Genomic DNA, 23810 nt, shown 5'->3' on the forward strand with positions numbered 1-23810 from the left:
CCTCCCTTGGTATTTGGTAGGTGTTTTGTCATGATATATTTTATATGTATTGGTGATTATATAATTCATATAGTTTATATGTTATATGTTTATATACATTTAACATATGTTAGTATATGTATGCTAATTTCCTAATAATCCTAATTTATCCATCCTCCCACCTTTCATTTTGGTTAACCATTAGTTTGTTTTATCAGTCTGTGAGTGTGTTTTTCTGTGGAAATATGTTCATTGGGAGCAATCTTAGGATAACACGTATAAATGATATCATAGGATATCTGTCATTCCCTTTTGACTTACGTAACGTACTATGATTATTTCTAGGCTCATGTGTAGTCCTGCAAACGGCATTTTTCATTTTTTTCCCGAGGCTACTATTCCATTTGGTACGTATACCACTTCTTCTTTGTCCATTTATCTGTTGATGGACATTTTGTTTGCTTGCATGGCTTGGCTATTGTAAATATTGCTGCAGGGCATGTTTGCCTGTCTGTGCCTTTCCCATTCTGGTCTTCTTAGGGTATAGGCCCATTAGGGGATCGGCCGCATGATATGGTAGCTCAATTTTTACCTTTTAAACGCAGCTCCGTTCTGTTCTCATGATTAGCTGTTACCAGTTTACATCCAACCAACAGCATAGTGGGTATGCATTTCTCCCCCAACCCGTCAGCATGCATTGTTTGTAGACTTTTTACGGATGGCATTTTGAATATTGGGTGGTGAAATCTTTTTGTAGTTTGGATTTGCATCCAACCAATAATTCCTGATATTGAGCTTTTATCCATGTTCTTCTTTTTTTAAAACAACCGAGTGAGTAACACTTACCTCTTCAAATTGTTTTCTTGAAAAATTTTCCGTGTTGTGAACTTTCTTGGCCATTACCTACCCCAGGACATGTTTTGAGGACACGTGTCATTTACGGCCCTACAATTACTGTGAATCTCAAGTGACCCTTAGCCCTGTGTTTAAAGCTGCTGTTGTGGGAAACGGCCACAAGGCGGCAGCATTTCTCCATTCCCAAGTCTGGTTACTAGGGCAGCAGAGCCTTCCTGAAAGTTGTGTTCCTAGGTTGTAAATTAGAATGGGATGTGCCAGGGAAAACCCCAATAACTTTATGTCTCATTAATTGTTGTTCGTGGTTTTAATTTTTTAAATTGGGGTAATGAGCAGAATAGTGTTTGTTCTGGGTGTGCACAATCAGGTTCAATTGAACATTATATATATCTACTCATGTACAGATCCTCTTCCCATGTAAATTACTATTATTTTTTTAAATAAATTTATTTTATTTATTTATTTATTTTTGGCTGAGTTGGATCTTCGTTGCTGCATGTGGGCTTTCTCCAGTTGCGGTGAGCGGGGGCTACTCTCCGTTGCGGTGCACCGGCTTCTCACTGCAGTGGCTTCTCTTGTTGCGGAGCACGGGCTCTAGGCGTGTGGGCTTCAGTAGTTGTGGCGCATGGGCTCAGTAGTTATGGCTCATGGGCTCCAGAGCGTAGGCTCATTAGTTGTGGTGCACGGGCTTAGTTGCTCTGCTGCATGTGGGACCTTCCCGAACCAGGGATCGAACCTGTGTCCCCTGCATTGGCAGGTGGATTCTTAACCACGGTGCCACCAGGCAAGCCCCCGTGTAAATTATTACAGAGCGTTCAGTAGACCTCCCTTGGTATATGGTCGGTCTTTTTGATACGTGTGTTTAATATGTATTTGTATACGTACGGTAACCCTAATCTTAATGTATCCATTCCTCCCACCTTTCCTTTTAGATAACCATAGTTTGTTTTCTAAGTCTGTGAGAGTCTTTCTCTGTGGAAATATGTTCATACGTGTCAGTTGTTAGGTAACAGCTAGGAGTGATATCACAGGTTATTTGTCGGCTGCTTTCCGACTTACCTCATGTTCTGTGATTATCTCTAGGCTCATCTATGGTGCTGCAAAGAGCAGTGTTTCATCCTTTTCCATGGCGAATATTGCATTGTGTACATGGACCACTTCTTCTTTGTGCATTCATCTGTGGATGGACATTTTGGTTACTTCCAAGTCTTGGCAATGCTAAATATTGATGCAGTGCAGGATTGCCAGCCTGTGTCTTTTGGATTCTGGTCTTCTCAGGGATTAGGCCCAGCAGTGGGCCTACTAGATCATATGGTAGTTCAAATTTTTCCCTTTCAACGCACCTCCATTCTGTTCTCACTACTGGCTGTTACCAGTGTACATCCCACCAGCAACTAGAGGGTACACAGTTCTCTAAAACCCCTTCAGAATTTATTGTTTGTAGACTTTTTACTGATGGCATTTTGAGTGTTGGGTGGTGATACCTTTTTGTAGGTTGGATTTGCATGCGTCTAATAATTCCCGATATTGAGCTTTCATCTACGTTTTTTTTTTTAAGTAAAACAGAGAAACTCACCTCTTCAAATTGTTTCCTTGAAAAATTTGCCATGTTCTGAATTCCTGTGGCCATTACCTGCACCAGGACATTTTTTGAGGGCAGGTGTCCTTTACAGCCCTGTAGTAATTGTGAATATCACATGACCATTAGTTCTGCATTTAAAGCTGCTGTTGCAGGAAACGGCCACAAGGGGGCAGCATTTCTATATTCCCAACTCTGGTTACTAGGGCAACACAGCCTTCCTGGAAGTCCTGTTTGTAGGTTGTAAAGTAGAGTGGAATGTGCCAGGGCAAACCCCCAGAAACTATGTCTACTTATTTGTTGTTGATATTCTCAGTTTAATTTTCATTTTTCTCAGAGCAAATTTGATTGCAATGTGGTGTTTGTTCTAGGTGTACAGAATGTCTTTCATTGATTCATATATCTTTTCATGTTTGGATCCTGTTCCGTAGAGATTATTACAGAATGTTGTGTAGACCTCTCTTGGTATTCGGTATGTCTGATGATTATATATTTTATAAGTATTAGCATATGTCTGTTAAACCCAATATCCTCCGTTATACATTCCTCACACCTTTCCGTTTGGTTAAGCACAAGCTTGTTTTCTGAACACGTGAGTGTCCTTCTCTGTGGAAATAGGTTCATTCCTATCAATTTTTACATAAGACCTATACGTGATATCATAGGATATGTGTCTCTCGCTTTCTGACTTACTTCAAGTTGTGTGATTGTGTGTAGCCTCGTCTATGGTGCTGCAAACGGCATTGTTTCATTCTTTTCTGTGTCTAATATTGCATTGTGTACATGGACCACTTTTTCGTCCATTCATCTGATGATGGACATTTTTGTTGCTTCCATGTCTTGGCTATTGTAAATACTGCTGCAATACACGATGTTCCATCCTGTGTCTTTTTGATGCTGGCTTTCACAGGTGACAGGCCCAATAGTGGGCCTTCCGGATCATATGGGGACTCAATTTTTACCTTTCAACGCACTGCCATTCTGTTCCTATTATTGGCGGTTACCAGTTTACATCCCACTTAGACCGAGAGGTTACGCTATTCTCCACAACTTCTTCAACATCTATTGTTTGTTGACGTTTTGCTGATGGTCATTCTGACTGGTGTGAGGTGATACGTTTGTGTAGATTGGATTTGCATGCGTCTAATAATTCCTGATGTTTTGCGTGGATCAATGTCCTTTTCATTTTTTTTTAAGATTCAGCTAAACTTACAACTTCAAATTTCCTTCTTGAAAAATTTGCCGCGTTTGGATTTTTTTGGCCATTCCCTACCCCAGGACAGTTTTTGAGGGCATGAGTCATTTACAGCCCTGCAGTCCTTGTGAATATTAGTGACCATTAGCAGTGGATTTAAAGCTGCTGTTTGAGGAAACGGCCTTAAGGTGGCAGCATTGCTACGTTGCCAACTCTGCTTGCTAGGGAAACAGAACCTTGCTGCAAGTTGTGCTTTTAGGTTGCAGATTAGAGTGGAATGTGTCAGGACAAACCCCCATAAGTTTTAGCCTCCTTAATTCTTGTTTGTGTCTTTAAGTTTTCATTTTTATCAGAGCAAATTGGATTTTAAAATGTCTTTTGTTCTAGCTGCACAGAATCTTGTTCATGTACACATATACATATATCTATTGATCTTTGTGTCCTTTTCCATGTAGGTTATTGTAGAGTGTTGAATAGACCACTCTTGGTATTCCATAGGTCTTTGGGGATGATATATTTTATATGTATTAGTATATGTTTGTTAACCCCAATATCCTAATTTGTCCATTCCTCACACCTTTTCTTTGGCTTAACCATAAGTTTGTCTTCTCCATCTGAGATTGTCTTTCCCTATGGAAATATGTTCATTTTTATGAATTTTCAGATAACATAAGTGATATCGTAGAACATTTGTCTTTCGCAATCTGACTTACTTCACGTTGTGTGATTATCTCTAGGCTCATCCGTGGTGCTGCATATGCCATTCTTTTATTTTTTTTCGTGGCTAATATTCCATTCTGTACATATACCACTTCTTCTTTGTCCATTCATCTGTTTATGGAGCTTTTTTTTGCTTCCATGTCTTGGCTCTTTCAATATTGCTGCAGTGCACATTTGCCTGCCTCTGTCTTTCCGATTCTGGTGGTCTTAGGTTATAGGCCCAGAAGGTGCCCTGCCGCATCATACGGTAGCTCAATTTTTACCTTTTAAAGCAGCTGCATTCAGTTTTCATTAGTGCTGTTAGCACTTTACACCCCATCAGCAGCTAGAAGGTACACAGTTCCCTAAAACCTCTTCAGCATTTATAGTTTGTAGACTTTTTGCTGATGGTCATTTGACTGGTGTGAGCTGAAACCTTTGTGGACGTTGGATTTGCATGCAGCTAATAATTCCTTATACTGAGCTTTAGGCATGTCTTTTTTTTTTCTTTTCCTTTTTTTTTTAAAGAGTGAGTACAACTTCCCTCTCATATTGACTTCTTGAAAACTTTGTCATGTGTTGAAATTTCTTGCCTATTCCCTACCCCAGGACATTTTTTGAGGGCAGGTATCATTTACAGCCCCGCAGTCCTCGTGACTATTAAGCGACCATTAGCACTGTGTTTAAAGCTGCTGTTGTGGGAAACAGCCACAAGGCGGCAGCATTATTACGTTCTCAACTCTTGTTACTAGGGCAACAGAGTCTTCCTGGACGTCGTGTTCCTCGGTTGTAAATTAGAGTGGAATGTGCTGGGACAAGCCCCCAGAAGTTTATGTCTCCTTACTTATGTTCGTTTTTTAAATTTAATTTATATTTCTTATCGGAGGAAATTTGATTAGAGTGTTGTGATTGTCTGGCTGTACAGAATCTGGTCAATGATTCATACATATGTCTGTTCATCTTCGGATCCTGTTACCATGTATGTTATTACAGAATGTTGAGTAGACCTCCCTTGGTATTTGGTAGGTGTTTTGTCATGATATATTTTATATGTATTGGTGATTATATAATTCATATAGTTTATATGTTATATGTTTATATACATTTAACATATGTTAGTATATGTATGCTAATTTCCTAATAATCCTAATTTATCCATCCTCCCACCTTTCATTTTGGTTAACCATTAGTTTGTTTTATCAGTCTGTGAGTGTGTTTTTCTGTGGAAATATGTTCATTGGGAGCAATCTTAGGATAACACGTATAAATGATATCATAGGATATCTGTCATTCCCTTTTGACTTACGTAACGTACTATGATTATTTCTAGGCTCATGTGTAGTCCTGCAAACGGCATTTTTCATTTTTTTCCCGAGGCTACTATTCCATTCGGTACGTATACCACTTCTTCTTTGTCCATTTATCTGTTGATGGACATTTTGTTTGCTTGCATGGCTTGGCTATTGTAAATATTGCTGCAGGGCATGTTTGCCTGTCTGTGCCTTTCCCATTCTGGTCTTCTTAGGGTATAGGCCCATTAGGGGATCGGCCGCATGATATGGTAGCTCAATTTTTACCTTTTAAACGCAGCTCCGTTCTGTTCTCATGATTAGCTGTTACCAGTTTACATCCAACCAACAGCATAGTGGGTATGCATTTCTCCCCCAACCCGTCAGCATGCATTGTTTGTAGACTTTTTACGGATGGCATTTTGAATATTGGGTGGTGAAATCTTTTTGTAGTTTGGATTTGCATCCAACCAATAATTCCTGATATTGAGCTTTTATCCATGTTCTTCTTTTTTTAAAACAACCGAGTGAGTAACACTTACCTCTTCAAATTGTTTTCTTGAAAAATTTTCCGTGTTGTGAACTTTCTTGGCCATTACCTACCCCAGGACATGTTTTGAGGACACGTGTCATTTACGGCCCTACAATTACTGTGAATCTCAAGTGACCCTTAGCCCTGTGTTTAAAGCTGCTGTTGTGGGAAACGGCCACAAGGCGGCAGCATTTCTCCATTCCCAAGTCTGGTTACTAGGGCAGCAGAGCCTTCCTGAAAGTTGTGTTCCTAGGTTGTAAATTAGAATGGGATGTGCCAGGGAAAACCCCAATAACTTTATGTCTCATTAATTGTTGTTCGTGGTTTTAATTTTTTAAATTGGGGTAATGAGCAGAATAGTGTTTGTTCTGGGTGTGCACAATCAGGTTCAATTGAACATTATATATATCTACTCATGTACAGATCCTCTTCCCATGTAAATTACTATTATTTTTTTAAATAAATTTATTTTATTTATTTATTTATTTTTGGCTGAGTTGGATCTTCGTTGCTGCATGTGGGCTTTCTCCAGTTGCGGTGAGCGGGGGCTACTCTCCGTTGCGGTGCACCGGCTTCTCACTGCAGTGGCTTCTCTTGTTGCGGAGCACGGGCTCTAGGCGTGTGGGCTTCAGTAGTTGTGGCGCATGGGCTCAGTAGTTATGGCTCATGGGCTCCAGAGCGTAGGCTCATTAGTTGTGGTGCACGGGCTTAGTTGCTCTGCTGCATGTGGGACCTTCCCGAACCAGGGATCGAACCTGTGTCCCCTGCATTGGCAGGTGGATTCTTAACCACGGTGCCACCAGGCAAGCCCCCGTGTAAATTATTACAGAGCGTTCAGTAGACCTCCCTTGGTATATGGTCGGTCTTTTTGATACGTGTGTTTAATATGTATTTGTATACGTACGGTAACCCTAATCTTAATGTATCCATTCCTCCCACCTTTCCTTTTAGATAACCATAGTTTGTTTTCTAAGTCTGTGAGAGTCTTTCTCTGTGGAAATATGTTCATACGTGTCAGTTGTTAGGTAACAGCTAGGAGTGATATCACAGGTTATTTGTCGGCTGCTTTCCGACTTACCTCATGTTCTGTGATTATCTCTAGGCTCATCTATGGTGCTGCAAAGAGCAGTGTTTCATCCTTTTCCATGGCGAATATTGCATTGTGTACATGGACCACTTCTTCTTTGTGCATTCATCTGTGGATGGACATTTTGGTTACTTCCAAGTCTTGGCAATGCTAAATATTGATGCAGTGCAGGATTGCCAGCCTGTGTCTTTTGGATTCTGGTCTTCTCAGGGATTAGGCCCAGCAGTGGGCCTACTAGATCATATGGTAGTTCAAATTTTTCCCTTTCAACGCACCTCCATTCTGTTCTCACTACTGGCTGTTACCAGTGTACATCCCACCAGCAACTAGAGGGTACACAGTTCTCTAAAACCCCTTCAGAATTTATTGTTTGTAGACTTTTTACTGATGGCATTTTGAGTGTTGGGTGGTGATACCTTTTTGTAGGTTGGATTTGCATGCGTCTAATAATTCCCGATATTGAGCTTTCATCTACGTTTTTTTTTTTAAGTAAAACAGAGAAACTCACCTCTTCAAATTGTTTCCTTGAAAAATTTGCCATGTTCTGAATTCCTGTGGCCATTACCTGCACCAGGACATTTTTTGAGGGCAGGTGTCCTTTACAGCCCTGTAGTAATTGTGAATATCACATGACCATTAGTTCTGCATTTAAAGCTGCTGTTGCAGGAAACGGCCACAAGGGGGCAGCATTTCTATATTCCCAACTCTGGTTACTAGGGCAACACAGCCTTCCTGGAAGTCCTGTTTGTAGGTTGTAAAGTAGAGTGGAATGTGCCAGGGCAAACCCCCAGAAACTATGTCTACTTATTTGTTGTTGATATTCTCAGTTTAATTTTCATTTTTCTCAGAGCAAATTTGATTGCAATGTGGTGTTTGTTCTAGGTGTACAGAATGTCTTTCATTGATTCATATATCTTTTCATGTTTGGATCCTGTTCCGTAGAGATTATTACAGAATGTTGTGTAGACCTCTCTTGGTATTCGGTATGTCTGATGATTATATATTTTATAAGTATTAGCATATGTCTGTTAAACCCAATATCCTCCGTTATACATTCCTCACACCTTTCCGTTTGGTTAAGCACAAGCTTGTTTTCTGAACACGTGAGTGTCCTTCTCTGTGGAAATAGGTTCATTCCTATCAATTTTTACATAAGACCTATACGTGATATCATAGGATATGTGTCTCTCGCTTTCTGACTTACTTCAAGTTGTGTGATTGTGTGTAGCCTCGTCTATGGTGCTGCAAACGGCATTGTTTCATTCTTTTCTGTGTCTAATATTGCATTGTGTACATGGACCACTTTTTCGTCCATTCATCTGATGATGGACATTTTTGTTGCTTCCATGTCTTGGCTATTGTAAATACTGCTGCAATACACGATGTTCCATCCTGTGTCTTTTTGATGCTGGCTTTCACAGGTGACAGGCCCAATAGTGGGCCTTCCGGATCATATGGGGACTCAATTTTTACCTTTCAACGCACTGCCATTCTGTTCCTATTATTGGCGGTTACCAGTTTACATCCCACTTAGACCGAGAGGTTACGCTATTCTCCACAACTTCTTCAACATCTATTGTTTGTTGACGTTTTGCTGATGGTCATTCTGACTGGTGTGAGGTGATACGTTTGTGTAGATTGGATTTGCATGCGTCTAATAATTCCTGATGTTTTGCGTGGATCAATGTCCTTTTCATTTTTTTTTAAGATTCAGCTAAACTTACAACTTCAAATTTCCTTCTTGAAAAATTTGCCGCGTTTGGATTTTTTTGGCCATTCCCTACCCCAGGACAGTTTTTGAGGGCATGAGTCATTTACAGCCCTGCAGTCCTTGTGAATATTAGTGACCATTAGCAGTGGATTTAAAGCTGCTGTTTGAGGAAACGGCCTTAAGGTGGCAGCATTGCTACGTTGCCAACTCTGCTTGCTAGGGAAACAGAACCTTGCTGCAAGTTGTGCTTTTAGGTTGCAGATTAGAGTGGAATGTGTCAGGACAAACCCCCATAAGTTTTAGCCTCCTTAATTCTTGTTTGTGTCTTTAAGTTTTCATTTTTATCAGAGCAAATTGGATTTTAAAATGTCTTTTGTTCTAGCTGCACAGAATCTTGTTCATGTACACATATACATATATCTATTGATCTTTGTGTCCTTTTCCATGTAGGTTATTGTAGAGTGTTGAATAGACCACTCTTGGTATTCCATAGGTCTTTGGGGATGATATATTTTATATGTATTAGTATATGTTTGTTAACCCCAATATCCTAATTTGTCCATTCCTCACACCTTTTCTTTGGCTTAACCATAAGTTTGTCTTCTCCATCTGAGATTGTCTTTCCCTATGGAAATATGTTCATTTTTATGAATTTTCAGATAACATAAGTGATATCGTAGAACATTTGTCTTTCGCAATCTGACTTACTTCACGTTGTGTGATTATCTCTAGGCTCATCCGTGGTGCTGCATATGCCATTCTTTTATTTTTTTTCGTGGCTAATATTCCATTCTGTACATATACCACTTCTTCTTTGTCCATTCATCTGTTTATGGAGCTTTTTTTTGCTTCCATGTCTTGGCTCTTTCAATATTGCTGCAGTGCACATTTGCCTGCCTCTGTCTTTCCGATTCTGGTGGTCTTAGGTTATAGGCCCAGAAGGTGCCCTGCCGCATCATACGGTAGCTCAATTTTTACCTTTTAAAGCAGCTGCATTCAGTTTTCATTAGTGCTGTTAGCACTTTACACCCCATCAGCAGCTAGAAGGTACACAGTTCCCTAAAACCTCTTCAGCATTTATAGTTTGTAGACTTTTTGCTGATGGTCATTTGACTGGTGTGAGCTGAAACCTTTGTGGACGTTGGATTTGCATGCAGCTAATAATTCCTTATACTGAGCTTTAGGCATGTCTTTTTTTTTTCTTTTCCTTTTTTTTTTAAAGAGTGAGTACAACTTCCCTCTCATATTGACTTCTTGAAAACTTTGTCATGTGTTGAAATTTCTTGCCTATTCCCTACCCCAGGACATTTTTTGAGGGCAGGTATCATTTACAGCCCCGCAGTCCTCGTGACTATTAAGCGACCATTAGCACTGTGTTTAAAGCTGCTGTTGTGGGAAACAGCCACAAGGCGGCAGCATTATTACGTTCTCAACTCTTGTTACTAGGGCAACAGAGTCTTCCTGGACGTCGTGTTCCTCGGTTGTAAATTAGAGTGGAATGTGCTGGGACAAGCCCCCAGAAGTTTATGTCTCCTTACTTATGTTCGTTTTTTAAATTTAATTTATATTTCTTATCGGAGGAAATTTGATTAGAGTGTTGTGATTGTCTGGCTGTACAGAATCTGGTCAATGATTCATACATATGTCTGTTCATCTTCGGATCCTGTTACCATGTATGTTATTACAGAATGTTGAGTAGACCTCCCTTGGTATTTGGTAGGTGTTTTGTCATGATATATTTTATATGTATTGGTGATTATATAATTCATATAGTTTATATGTTATATGTTTATATACATTTAACATATGTTAGTATATGTATGCTAATTTCCTAATAATCCTAATTTATCCATCCTCCCACCTTTCATTTTGGTTAACCATTAGTTTGTTTTATCAGTCTGTGAGTGTGTTTTTCTGTGGAAATATGTTCATTGGGAGCAATCTTAGGATAACACGTATAAATGATATCATAGGATATCTGTCATTCCCTTTTGACTTACGTAACGTACTATGATTATTTCTAGGCTCATGTGTAGTCCTGCAAACGGCATTTTTCATTTTTTTCCCGAGGCTACTATTCCATTCGGTACGTATACCACTTCTTCTTTGTCCATTTATCTGTTGATGGACATTTTGTTTGCTTGCATGGCTTGGCTATTGTAAATATTGCTGCAGGGCATGTTTGCCTGTCTGTGCCTTTCCCATTCTGGTCTTCTTAGGGTATAGGCCCATTAGGGGATCGGCCGCATGATATGGTAGCTCAATTTTTACCTTTTAAACGCAGCTCCGTTCTGTTCTCATGATTAGCTGTTACCAGTTTACATCCAACCAACAGCATAGTGGGTATGCATTTCTCCCCCAACCCGTCAGCATGCATTGTTTGTAGACTTTTTACGGATGGCATTTTGAATATTGGGTGGTGAAATCTTTTTGTAGTTTGGATTTGCATCCAACCAATAATTCCTGATATTGAGCTTTTATCCATGTTCTTCTTTTTTTAAAACAACCGAGTGAGTAACACTTACCTCTTCAAATTGTTTTCTTGAAAAATTTTCCGTGTTGTGAACTTTCTTGGCCATTACCTACCCCAGGACATGTTTTGAGGACACGTGTCATTTACGGCCCTACAATTACTGTGAATCTCAAGTGACCCTTAGCCCTGTGTTTAAAGCTGCTGTTGTGGGAAACGGCCACAAGGCGGCAGCATTTCTCCATTCCCAAGTCTGGTTACTAGGGCAGCAGAGCCTTCCTGAAAGTTGTGTTCCTAGGTTGTAAATTAGAATGGGATGTGCCAGGGAAAACCCCAATAACTTTATGTCTCATTAATTGTTGTTCGTGGTTTTAATTTTTTAAATTGGGGTAATGAGCAGAATAGTGTTTGTTCTGGGTGTGCACAATCAGGTTCAATTGAACATTATATATATCTACTCATGTACAGATCCTCTTCCCATGTAAATTACTATTATTTTTTTAAATAAATTTATTTTATTTATTTATTTATTTTTGGCTGAGTTGGATCTTCGTTGCTGCATGTGGGCTTTCTCCAGTTGCGGTGAGCGGGGGCTACTCTCCGTTGCGGTGCACCGGCTTCTCACTGCAGTGGCTTCTCTTGTTGCGGAGCACGGGCTCTAGGCGTGTGGGCTTCAGTAGTTGTGGCGCATGGGCTCAGTAGTTATGGCTCATGGGCTCCAGAGCGTAGGCTCATTAGTTGTGGTGCACGGGCTTAGTTGCTCTGCTGCATGTGGGACCTTCCCGAACCAGGGATCGAACCTGTGTCCCCTGCATTGGCAGGTGGATTCTTAACCACGGTGCCACCAGGCAAGCCCCCGTGTAAATTATTACAGAGCGTTCAGTAGACCTCCCTTGGTATATGGTCGGTCTTTTTGATACGTGTGTTTAATATGTATTTGTATACGTACGGTAACCCTAATCTTAATGTATCCATTCCTCCCACCTTTCCTTTTAGATAACCATAGTTTGTTTTCTAAGTCTGTGAGAGTCTTTCTCTGTGGAAATATGTTCATACGTGTCAGTTGTTAGGTAACAGCTAGGAGTGATATCACAGGTTATTTGTCGGCTGCTTTCCGACTTACCTCATGTTCTGTGATTATCTCTAGGCTCATCTATGGTGCTGCAAAGAGCAGTGTTTCATCCTTTTCCATGGCGAATATTGCATTGTGTACATGGACCACTTCTTCTTTGTGCATTCATCTGTGGATGGACATTTTGGTTACTTCCAAGTCTTGGCAATGCTAAATATTGATGCAGTGCAGGATTGCCAGCCTGTGTCTTTTGGATTCTGGTCTTCTCAGGGATTAGGCCCAGCAGTGGGCCTACTAGATCATATGGTAGTTCAAATTTTTCCCTTTCAACGCACCTCCATTCTGTTCTCACTACTGGCTGTTACCAGTGTACATCCCACCAGCAACTAGAGGGTACACAGTTCTCTAAAACCCCTTCAGAATTTATTGTTTGTAGACTTTTTACTGATGGCATTTTGAGTGTTGGGTGGTGATACCTTTTTGTAGGTTGGATTTGCATGCGTCTAATAATTCCCGATATTGAGCTTTCATCTACGTTTTTTTTTTTAAGTAAAACAGAGAAACTCACCTCTTCAAATTGTTTCCTTGAAAAATTTGCCATGTTCTGAATTCCTGTGGCCATTACCTGCACCAGGACATTTTTTGAGGGCAGGTGTCCTTTACAGCCCTGTAGTAATTGTGAATATCACATGACCATTAGTTCTGCATTTAAAGCTGCTGTTGCAGGAAACGGCCACAAGGGGGCAGCATTTCTATATTCCCAACTCTGGTTACTAGGGCAACACAGCCTTCCTGGAAGTCCTGTTTGTAGGTTGTAAAGTAGAGTGGAATGTGCCAGGGCAAACCCCCAGAAACTATGTCTACTTATTTGTTGTTGATATTCTCAGTTTAATTTTCATTTTTCTCAGAGCAAATTTGATTGCAATGTGGTGTTTGTTCTAGGTGTACAGAATGTCTTTCATTGATTCATATATCTTTTCATGTTTGGATCCTGTTCCGTAGAGATTATTACAGAATGTTGTGTAGACCTCTCTTGGTATTCGGTATGTCTGATGATTATATATTTTATAAGTATTAGCATATGTCTGTTAAACCCAATATCCTCCGTTATACATTCCTCACACCTTTCCGTTTGGTTAAGCACAAGCTTGTTTTCTGAACACGTGAGTGTCCTTCTCTGTGGAAATAGGTTCATTCCTATCAATTTTTACATAAGACCTATACGTGATATCATAGGATATGTGTCTCTCGCTTTCTGACTTACTTCAAGTTGTGTGATTGTGTGTAGCCTCGTCTATGGTGCTGCAAACGGCATTGTTTCATTCTTTTCTGTGTCTAATATTGCATTGTGTACATGGACCACTTTTTCGTCCATTCATCTGATGATGGACATTTTTGTTGCTTCCATGTCTTGGCTATTGTAAATACTGCTGCAATACACGATGTTCCATCCTGTGTCTTTTTGATGCTGGCTTTCACAGGTGACAGGCCCAATAGTGGGCCTTCCGGATCATATGGGGACTCAATTTTTACCTTTCAACGCACTGCCATTCTGTTCCTATTATTGGCGGTTACCAGTTTACATCCCACTTAGACCGAGAGGTTACGCTATTCTCCACAACTTCTTCAACATCTATTGTTTGTTGACGTTTTGCTGATGGTCATTCTGACTGGTGTGAGGTGATACGTTTGTGTAGATTGGATTTGCATGCGTCTAATAATTCCTGATGTTTTGCGTGGATCAATGTCCTTTTCATTTTTTTTTAAGATTCAGCTAAACTTACAACTTCAAATTTCCTTCTTGAAAAATTTGCCGCGTTTGGATTTTTTTGGCCATTCCCTACCCCAGGACAGTTTTTGAGGGCATGAGTCATTTACAGCCCTGCAGTCCTTGTGAATATTAGTGACCATTAGCAGTGGATTTAAAGCTGCTGTTTGAGGAAACGGCCTTAAGGTGGCAGCATTGCTACGTTGCCAACTCTGCTTGCTAGGGAAACAGAACCTTGCTGCAAGTTGTGCTTTTAGGTTGCAGATTAGAGTGGAATGTGTCAGGACAAACCCCCATAAGTTTTAGCCTCCTTAATTCTTGTTTGTGTCTTTAAGTTTTCATTTTTATCAGAGCAAATTGGATTTTAAAATGTCTTTTGTTCTAGCTGCACAGAATCTTGTTCATGTACACATATACATATATCTATTGATCTTTGTGTCCTTTTCCATGTAGGTTATTGTAGAGTGTTGAATAGACCACTCTTGGTATTCCATAGGTCTTTGGGGATGATATATTTTATATGTATTAGTATATGTTTGTTAACCCCAATATCCTAATTTGTCCATTCCTCACACCTTTTCTTTGGCTTAACCATAAGTTTGTCTTCTCCATCTGAGATTGTCTTTCCCTATGGAAATATGTTCATTTTTATGAATTTTCAGATAACATAAGTGATATCGTAGAACATTTGTCTTTCGCAATCTGACTTACTTCACGTTGTGTGATTATCTCTAGGCTCATCCGTGGTGCTGCATATGCCATTCTTTTATTTTTTTTCGTGGCTAATATTCCATTCTGTACATATACCACTTCTTCTTTGTCCATTCATCTGTTTATGGAGCTTTTTTTTGCTTCCATGTCTTGGCTCTTTCAATATTGCTGCAGTGCACATTTGCCTGCCTCTGTCTTTCCGATTCTGGTGGTCTTAGGTTATAGGCCCAGAAGGTGCCCTGCCGCATCATACGGTAGCTCAATTTTTACCTTTTAAAGCAGCTGCATTCAGTTTTCATTAGTGCTGTTAGCACTTTACACCCCATCAGCAGCTAGAAGGTACACAGTTCCCTAAAACCTCTTCAGCATTTATAGTTTGTAGACTTTTTGCTGATGGTCATTTGACTGGTGTGAGCTGAAACCTTTGTGGACGTTGGATTTGCATGCAGCTAATAATTCCTTATACTGAGCTTTAGGCATGTCTTTTTTTTTTTCTTTTCCTTTTTTTTTTAAAGAGTGAGTACAACTTCCCTCTCATATTGACTTCTTGAAAACTTTGTCATGTGTTGAAATTTCTTGCCTATTCCCTACCCCAGGACATTTTTTGAGGGCAGGTATCATTTACAGCCCCGCAGTCCTCGTGACTATTAAGCGACCATTAGCACTGTGTTTAAAGCTGCTGTTGTGGGAAACAGCCACAAGGCGGCAGCATTATTACGTTCTCAACTCTTGTTACTAGGGCAACAGAGTCTTCCTGGACGTCGTGTTCCTCGGTTGTAAATTAGAGTGGAATGTGCTGGGACAAGCCCCCAGAAGTTTATGTCTCCTTACTTATGTTCGTTTTTTAAATTTAATTTATATTTCTTATCGGAGGAAATTTGATTAGAGTGTTGTGATTGTCTGGCTGTACAGAATCTGGTCAATGATTCATACATATGTCTGTTCATCTTCGGATCCTGTTACCATGTATGTTATTACAGAATGTTGAGTAGACCTCCCTTGGTATTTGGTAGGTGTTTTGTCATGATATATTTTATATGTATTGGTGATTATATAATTCATATAGTTTATATGTTATATGTTTATATACATTTAACATATGTTAGTATATGTATGCTAATTTCCTAATAATCCTAATTTATCCATCCTCCCACCTTTCATTTTGGTTAACCATTAGTTTGTTTTATCAGTCTGTGAGTGTGTTTTTCTGTGGAAATATGTTCATTGGGAGCAATCTTAGGATAACACGTATAAATGATATCATAGGATATCTGTCATTCCCTTTTGACTTACGTAACGTACTATGATTATTTCTAGGCTCATGTGTAGTCCTGCAAACGGCATTTTTCATTTTTTTCCCGAGGCTACTATTCCATTCGGTACGTATACCACTTCTTCTTTGTCCATTTATCTGTTGATGGACATTTTGTTTGCTTGCATGGCTTGGCTATTGTAAATATTGCTGCAGGGCATGTTTGCCTGTCTGTGCCTTTCCCATTCTGGTCTTCTTAGGGTATAGGCCCATTAGGGGATCGGCCGCATGATATGGTAGCTCAATTTTTACCTTTTAAACGCAGCTCCGTTCTGTTCTCATGATTAGCTGTTACCAGTTTACATCCAACCAACAGCATAGTGGGTATGCATTTCTCCCCCAACCCGTCAGCATGCATTGTTTGTAGACTTTTTACGGATGGCATTTTGAATATTGGGTGGTGAAATCTTTTTGTAGTTTGGATTTGCATCCAACCAATAATTCCTGATATTGAGCTTTTATCCATGTTCTTCTTTTTTTAAAACAACCGAGTGAGTAACACTTACCTCTTCAAATTGTTTTCTTGAAAAATTTTCCGTGTTGTGAACTTTCTTGGCCATTACCTACCCCAGGACATGTTTTGAGGACACGTGTCATTTACGGCCCTACAATTACTGTGAATCTCAAGTGACCCTTAGCCCTGTGTTTAAAGCTGCTGTTGTGGGAAACGGCCACAAGGCGGCAGCATTTCTCCATTCCCAAGTCTGGTTACTAGGGCAGCAGAGCCTTCCTGAAAGTTGTGTTCCTAGGTTGTAAATTAGAATGGGATGTGCCAGGGAAAACCCCAATAACTTTATGTCTCATTAATTGTTGTTCGTGGTTTTAATTTTTTAAATTGGGGTAATGAGCAGAATAGTGTTTGTTCTGGGTGTGCACAATCAGGTTCAATTGAACATTATATATATCTACTCATGTACAGATCCTCTTCCCATGTAAATTACTATTATTTTTTTAAATAAATTTATTTTATTTATTTATTTATTTTTGGCTGAGTTGGATCTTCGTTGCTGCATGTGGGCTTTCTCCAGTTGCGGTGAGCGGGGGCTACTCTCCGTTGCGGTGCACCGGCTTCTCACTGCAGTGGCTTCTCTTGTTGCGGAGCACGGGCTCTAGGCGTGTGGGCTTCAGTAGTTGTGGCGCATGGGCTCAGTAGTTATGGCTCATGGGCTCCAGAGCGTAGGCTCATTAGTTGTGGTGCACGGGCTTAGTTGCTCTGCTGCATGTGGGACCTTCCCGAACCAGGGATCGAACCTGTGTCCCCTGCATTGGCAGGTGGATTCTTAACCACGGTGCCACCAGGCAAGCCCCCGTGTAAATTATTACAGAGCGTTCAGTAGACCTCCCTTGGTATATGGTCGGTCTTTTTGATACGTGTGTTTAATATGTATTTGTATACGTACGGTAACCCTAATCTTAATGTATCCATTCCTCCCACCTTTCCTTTTAGATAACCATAGTTTGTTTTCTAAGTCTGTGAGAGTCTTTCTCTGTGGAAATATGTTCATACGTGTCAGTTGTTAGGTAACAGCTAGGAGTGATATCACAGGTTATTTGTCGGCTGCTTTCCGACTTACCTCATGTTCTGTGATTATCTCTAGGCTCATCTATGGTGCTGCAAAGAGCAGTGTTTCATCCTTTTCCATGGCGAATATTGCATTGTGTACATGGACCACTTCTTCTTTGTGCATTCATCTGTGGATGGACATTTTGGTTACTTCCAAGTCTTGGCAATGCTAAATATTGATGCAGTGCAGGATTGCCAGCCTGTGTCTTTTGGATTCTGGTCTTCTCAGGGATTAGGCCCAGCAGTGGGCCTACTAGATCATATGGTAGTTCAAATTTTTCCCTTTCAACGCACCTCCATTCTGTTCTCACTACTGGCTGTTACCAGTGTACATCCCACCAGCAACTAGAGGGTACACAGTTCTCTAAAACCCCTTCAGAATTTATTGTTTGTAGACTTTTTACTGATGGCATTTTGAGTGTTGGGTGGTGATACCTTTTTGTAGGTTGGATTTGCATGCGTCTAATAATTCCCGATATTGAGCTTTCATCTACGTTTTTTTTTTTAAGTAAAACAGAGAAACTCACCTCTTCAAATTGTTTCCTTGAAAAATTTGCCATGTTCTGAATTCCTGTGGCCATTACCTGCACCAGGACATTTTTTGAGGGCAGGTGTCCTTTACAGCCCTGTAGTAATTGTGAATATCACATGACCATTAGTTCTGCATTTAAAGCTGCTGTTGCAGGAAACGGCCACAAGGGGGCAGCATTTCTATATTCCCAACTCTGGTTACTAGGGCAACACAGCCTTCCTGGAAGTCCTGTTTGTAGGTTGTAAAGTAGAGTGGAATGTGCCAGGGCAAACCCCCAGAAACTATGTCTACTTATTTGTTGTTGATATTCTCAGTTTAATTTTCATTTTTCTCAGAGCAAATTTGATTGCAATGTGGTGTTTGTTCTAGGTGTACAGAATGTCTTTCATTGATTCATATATCTTTTCATGTTTGGATCCTGTTCCGTAGAGATTATTACAGAATGTTGTGTAGACCTCTCTTGGTATTCGGTATGTCTGATGATTATATATTTTATAAGTATTAGCATATGTCTGTTAAACCCAATATCCTCCGTTATACATTCCTCACACCTTTCCGTTTGGTTAAGCACAAGCTTGTTTTCTGAACACGTGAGTGTCCTTCTCTGTGGAAATAGGTTCATTCCTATCAATTTTTACATAAGACCTATACGTGATATCATAGGATATGTGTCTCTCGCTTTCTGACTTACTTCAAGTTGTGTGATTGTGTGTAGCCTCGTCTATGGTGCTGCAAACGGCATTGTTTCATTCTTTTCTGTGTCTAATATTGCATTGTGTACATGGACCACTTTTTCGTCCATTCATCTGATGATGGACATTTTTGTTGCTTCCATGTCTTGGCTATTGTAAATACTGCTGCAATACACGATGTTCCATCCTGTGTCTTTTTGATGCTGGCTTTCACAGGTGACAGGCCCAATAGTGGGCCTTCCGGATCATATGGGGACTCAATTTTTACCTTTCAACGCACTGCCATTCTGTTCCTATTATTGGCGGTTACCAGTTTACATCCCACTTAGACCGAGAGGTTACGCTATTCTCCACAACTTCTTCAACATCTATTGTTTGTTGACGTTTTGCTGATGGTCATTCTGACTGGTGTGAGGTGATACGTTTGTGTAGATTGGATTTGCATGCGTCTAATAATTCCTGATGTTTTGCGTGGATCAATGTCCTTTTCATTTTTTTTTAAGATTCAGCTAAACTTACAACTTCAAATTTCCTTCTTGAAAAATTTGCCGCGTTTGGATTTTTTTGGCCATTCCCTACCCCAGGACAGTTTTTGAGGGCATGAGTCATTTACAGCCCTGCAGTCCTTGTGAATATTAGTGACCATTAGCAGTGGATTTAAAGCTGCTGTTTGAGGAAACGGCCTTAAGGTGGCAGCATTTCTACGTTGCCAACTCTGCTTGCTAGGGAAACAGAACCTTGCTGCAAGTTGTGCTTTTAGGTTGCAGATTAGAGTGGAATGTGTCAGGACAAACCCCCATAAGTTTTAGCCTCCTTAATTCTTGTTTGTGTCTTTAAGTTTTCATTTTTATCAGAGCAAATTGGATTTTAAAATGTCTTTTGTTCTAGCTGCACAGAATCTTGTTCATGTACACATATACATATATCTATTGATCTTTGTGTCCTTTTCCATGTAGGTTATTGTAGAGTGTTGAATAGACCACTCTTGGTATTCCATAGGTCTTTGGGGATGATATATTTTATATGTATTAGTATATGTTTGTTAACCCCAATATCCTAATTTGTCCATTCCTCACACCTTTTCTTTGGCTTAACCATAAGTTTGTCTTCTCCATCTGAGATTGTCTTTCCCTATGGAAATATGTTCATTTTTATGAATTTTCAGATAACATAAGTGATATCGTAGAACATTTGTCTTTCGCAATCTGACTTACTTCACGTTGTGTGATTATCTCTAGGCTCATCCGTGGTGCTGCATATGCCATTCTTTTATTTTTTTTCGTGGCTAATATTCCATTCTGTACATATACCACTTCTTCTTTGTCCATTCATCTGTTTATGGAGCTTTTTTTTGCTTCCATGTCTTGGCTCTTTCAATATTGCTGCAGTGCACATTTGCCTGCCTCTGTCTTTCCGATTCTGGTGGTCTTAGGTTATAGGCCCAGAAGGTGCCCTGCCGCATCATACGGTAGCTCAATTTTTACCTTTTAAAGCAGCTGCATTCAGTTTTCATTAGTGCTGTTAGCACTTTACACCCCATCAGCAGCTAGAAGGTACACAGTTCCCTAAAACCTCTTCAGCATTTATAGTTTGTAGACTTTTTGCTGATGGTCATTTGACTGGTGTGAGCTGAAACCTTTGTGGACGTTGGATTTGCATGCAGCTAATAATTCCTTATACTGAGCTTTAGGCATGTCTTTTTTTTTTCTTTTCCTTTTTTTTTTAAAGAGTGAGTACAACTTCCCTCTCATATTGACTTCTTGAAAACTTTGTCATGTGTTGAAATTTCTTGCCTATTCCCTACCCCAGGACATTTTTTGAGGGCAGGTATCATTTACAGCCCCGCAGTCCTCGTGACTATTAAGCGACCATTAGCACTGTGTTTAAAGCTGCTGTTGTGGGAAACAGCCACAAGGCGGCAGCATTATTACGTTCTCAACTCTTGTTACTAGGGCAACAGAGTCTTCCTGGACGTCGTGTTCCTCGGTTGTAAATTAGAGTGGAATGTGCTGGGACAAGCCCCCAGAAGTTTATGTCTCCTTACTTATGTTCGTTTTTTAAATTTAATTTATATTTCTTATCGGAGGAAATTTGATTAGAGTGTTGTGATTGTCTGGCTGTACAGAATCTGGTCAATGATTCATACATATGTCTGTTCATCTTCGGATCCTGTTACCATGTATGTTATTACAGAATGTTGAGTAGACCTCCCTTGGTATTTGGTAGGTGTTTTGTCATGATATATTTTATATGTATTGGTGATTATATAATTCATATAGTTTATATGTTATATGTTTATATACATTTAACATATGTTAGTATATGTATGCTAATTTCCTAATAATCCTAATTTATCCATCCTCCCACCTTTCATTTTGGTTAACCATTAGTTTGTTTTATCAGTCTTTGAGTGTGTTTTTCTGTGGAAATATGTTCATTGGGAGCAATCTTAGGATAACACGTATAAATGATATCATAGGATATCTGTCATTCCCTTTTGACTTACGTAACGTACTATGATTATTTCTAGGCTCATGTGTAGTCCTGCAAACGGCATTGTTCATTTTTTTCCCGAGGCTACTATTCCATTCGGTACGTATACCACTTCTTCTTTGTCCATTTATCTGTTGATGGACATTTTGTTTGCTTGCATGGCTTGGCTATTGTAAATATTGCTGCAGGGCATGTTTGCCTGTCTGTGCCTTTCCCATTCTGGTCTTCTTAGGGTATAGGCCCATTAGGGGATCGGCCGCATGATATGGTAGCTCAATTTTTACCTTTTAAACGCAGCTCCGTTCTGTTCTCATGATTAGCTGTTACCAGTTTACATCCAACCAACAGCATAGTGGGTATGCATTTCTCCCCCAACCCGTCAGCATGCATTGTTTGTAGACTTTTTACGGATGGCATTTTGAATATTGGGTGGTGAAATCTTTTTGTAGTTTGGATTTGCATCCAACCAATAATTCCTGATATTGAGCTTTTATCCATGTTCTTCTTTTTTTAAAACAACCGAGTGAGTAACACTTACCTCTTCAAATTGTTTTCTTGAAAAATTTTCCGTGTTGTGAACTTTCTTGGCCATTACCTACCCCAGGACATGTTTTGAGGACACGTGTCATTTACGGCCCTACAATTACTGTGAATCTCAAGTGACCCTTAGCCCTGTGTTTAAAGCTGCTGTTGTGGGAAACGGCCACAAGGCGGCAGCATTTCTCCATTCCCAAGTCTGGTTACTAGGGCAGCAGAGCCTTCCTGAAAGTTGTGTTCCTAGGTTGTAAATTAGAATGGGATGTGCCAGGGAAAACCCCAATAACTTTATGTCTCATTAATTGTTGTTCGTGGTTTTAATTTTTTAAATTGGGGTAATGAGCAGAATAGTGTTTGTTCTGGGTGTGCACAATCAGGTTCAATTGAACATTATATATATCTACTCATGTACAGATCCTCTTCCCATGTAAATTACTATTATTTTTTTAAATAAATTTATTTTATTTATTTATTTATTTTTGGCTGAGTTGGATCTTCGTTGCTGCATGTGGGCTTTCTCCAGTTGCGGTGAGCGGGGGCTACTCTCCGTTGCGGTGCACCGGCTTCTCACTGCAGTGGCTTCTCTTGTTGCGGAGCACGGGCTCTAGGCGTGTGGGCTTCAGTAGTTGTGGCGCATGGGCTCAGTAGTTATGGCTCATGGGCTCCAGAGCGTAGGCTCATTAGTTGTGGTGCACGGGCTTAGTTGCTCTGCTGCATGTGGGACCTTCCCGAACCAGGGATCGAACCTGTGTCCCCTGCATTGGCAGGTGGATTCTTAACCACGGTGCCACCAGGCAAGCCCCCGTGTAAATTATTACAGAGCGTTCAGTAGACCTCCCTTGGTATATGGTCGGTCTTTTTGATACGTGTGTTTAATATGTATTTGCATACGTACGGTAACCCTAATCTTAATGTATCCATTCCTCCCACCTTTCCTTTTAGATAACCATAGTTTGTTTTCTAAGTCTGTGAGAGTCTTTCTCTGTGGAAATATGTTCATACGTGTCAGTTGTTAGGTAACAGCTAGGAGTGATATCACAGGTTATTTGTCGGCTGCTTTCCGACTTACCTCATGTTCTGTGATTATCTCTAGGCTCATCTATGGTGCTGCAAAGAGCAGTGTTTCATCCTTTTCCATGGCGAATATTGCATTGTGTACATGGACCACTTCTTCTTTGTGCATTCATCTGTGGATGGACATTTTGGTTACTTCCAAGTCTTGGCAATGCTAAATATTGATGCAGTGCAGGATTGCCAGCCTGTGTCTTTTGGATTCTGGTCTTCTCAGGGATTAGGCCCAGCAGTGGGCCTACTAGATCATATGGTAGTTCAAATTTTTCCCTTTCAACGCACCTCCATTCTGTTCTCACTACTGGCTGTTACCAGTGTACATCCCACCAGCAACTAGAGGGTACACAGTTCTCTAAAACCCCTTCAGAATTTATTGTTTGTAGACTTTTTACTGATGGCATTTTGAGTGTTGGGTGGTGATACCTTTTTGTAGGTTGGATTTGCATGCGTCTAATAATTCCCGATATTGAGCTTTCATCTACGTTTTTTTTTTTAAGTAAAACAGAGAAACTCACCTCTTCAAATTGTTTCCTTGAAAAATTTGCCATGTTCTGAATTCCTGTGGCCATTACCTGCACCAGGACATTTTTTGAGGGCAGGTGTCCTTTACAGCCCTGTAGTAATTGTGAATATCACATGACCATTAGTTCTGCATTTAAAGC

Source organism: Eubalaena glacialis, chromosome 7 (genome assembly GCF_028564815.1).
Source record: "Eubalaena glacialis isolate mEubGla1 chromosome 7, mEubGla1.1.hap2.+ XY, whole genome shotgun sequence".
In the NCBI taxonomy this organism is placed as follows: domain Eukaryota; kingdom Metazoa; phylum Chordata; class Mammalia; order Artiodactyla; family Balaenidae; genus Eubalaena; species Eubalaena glacialis.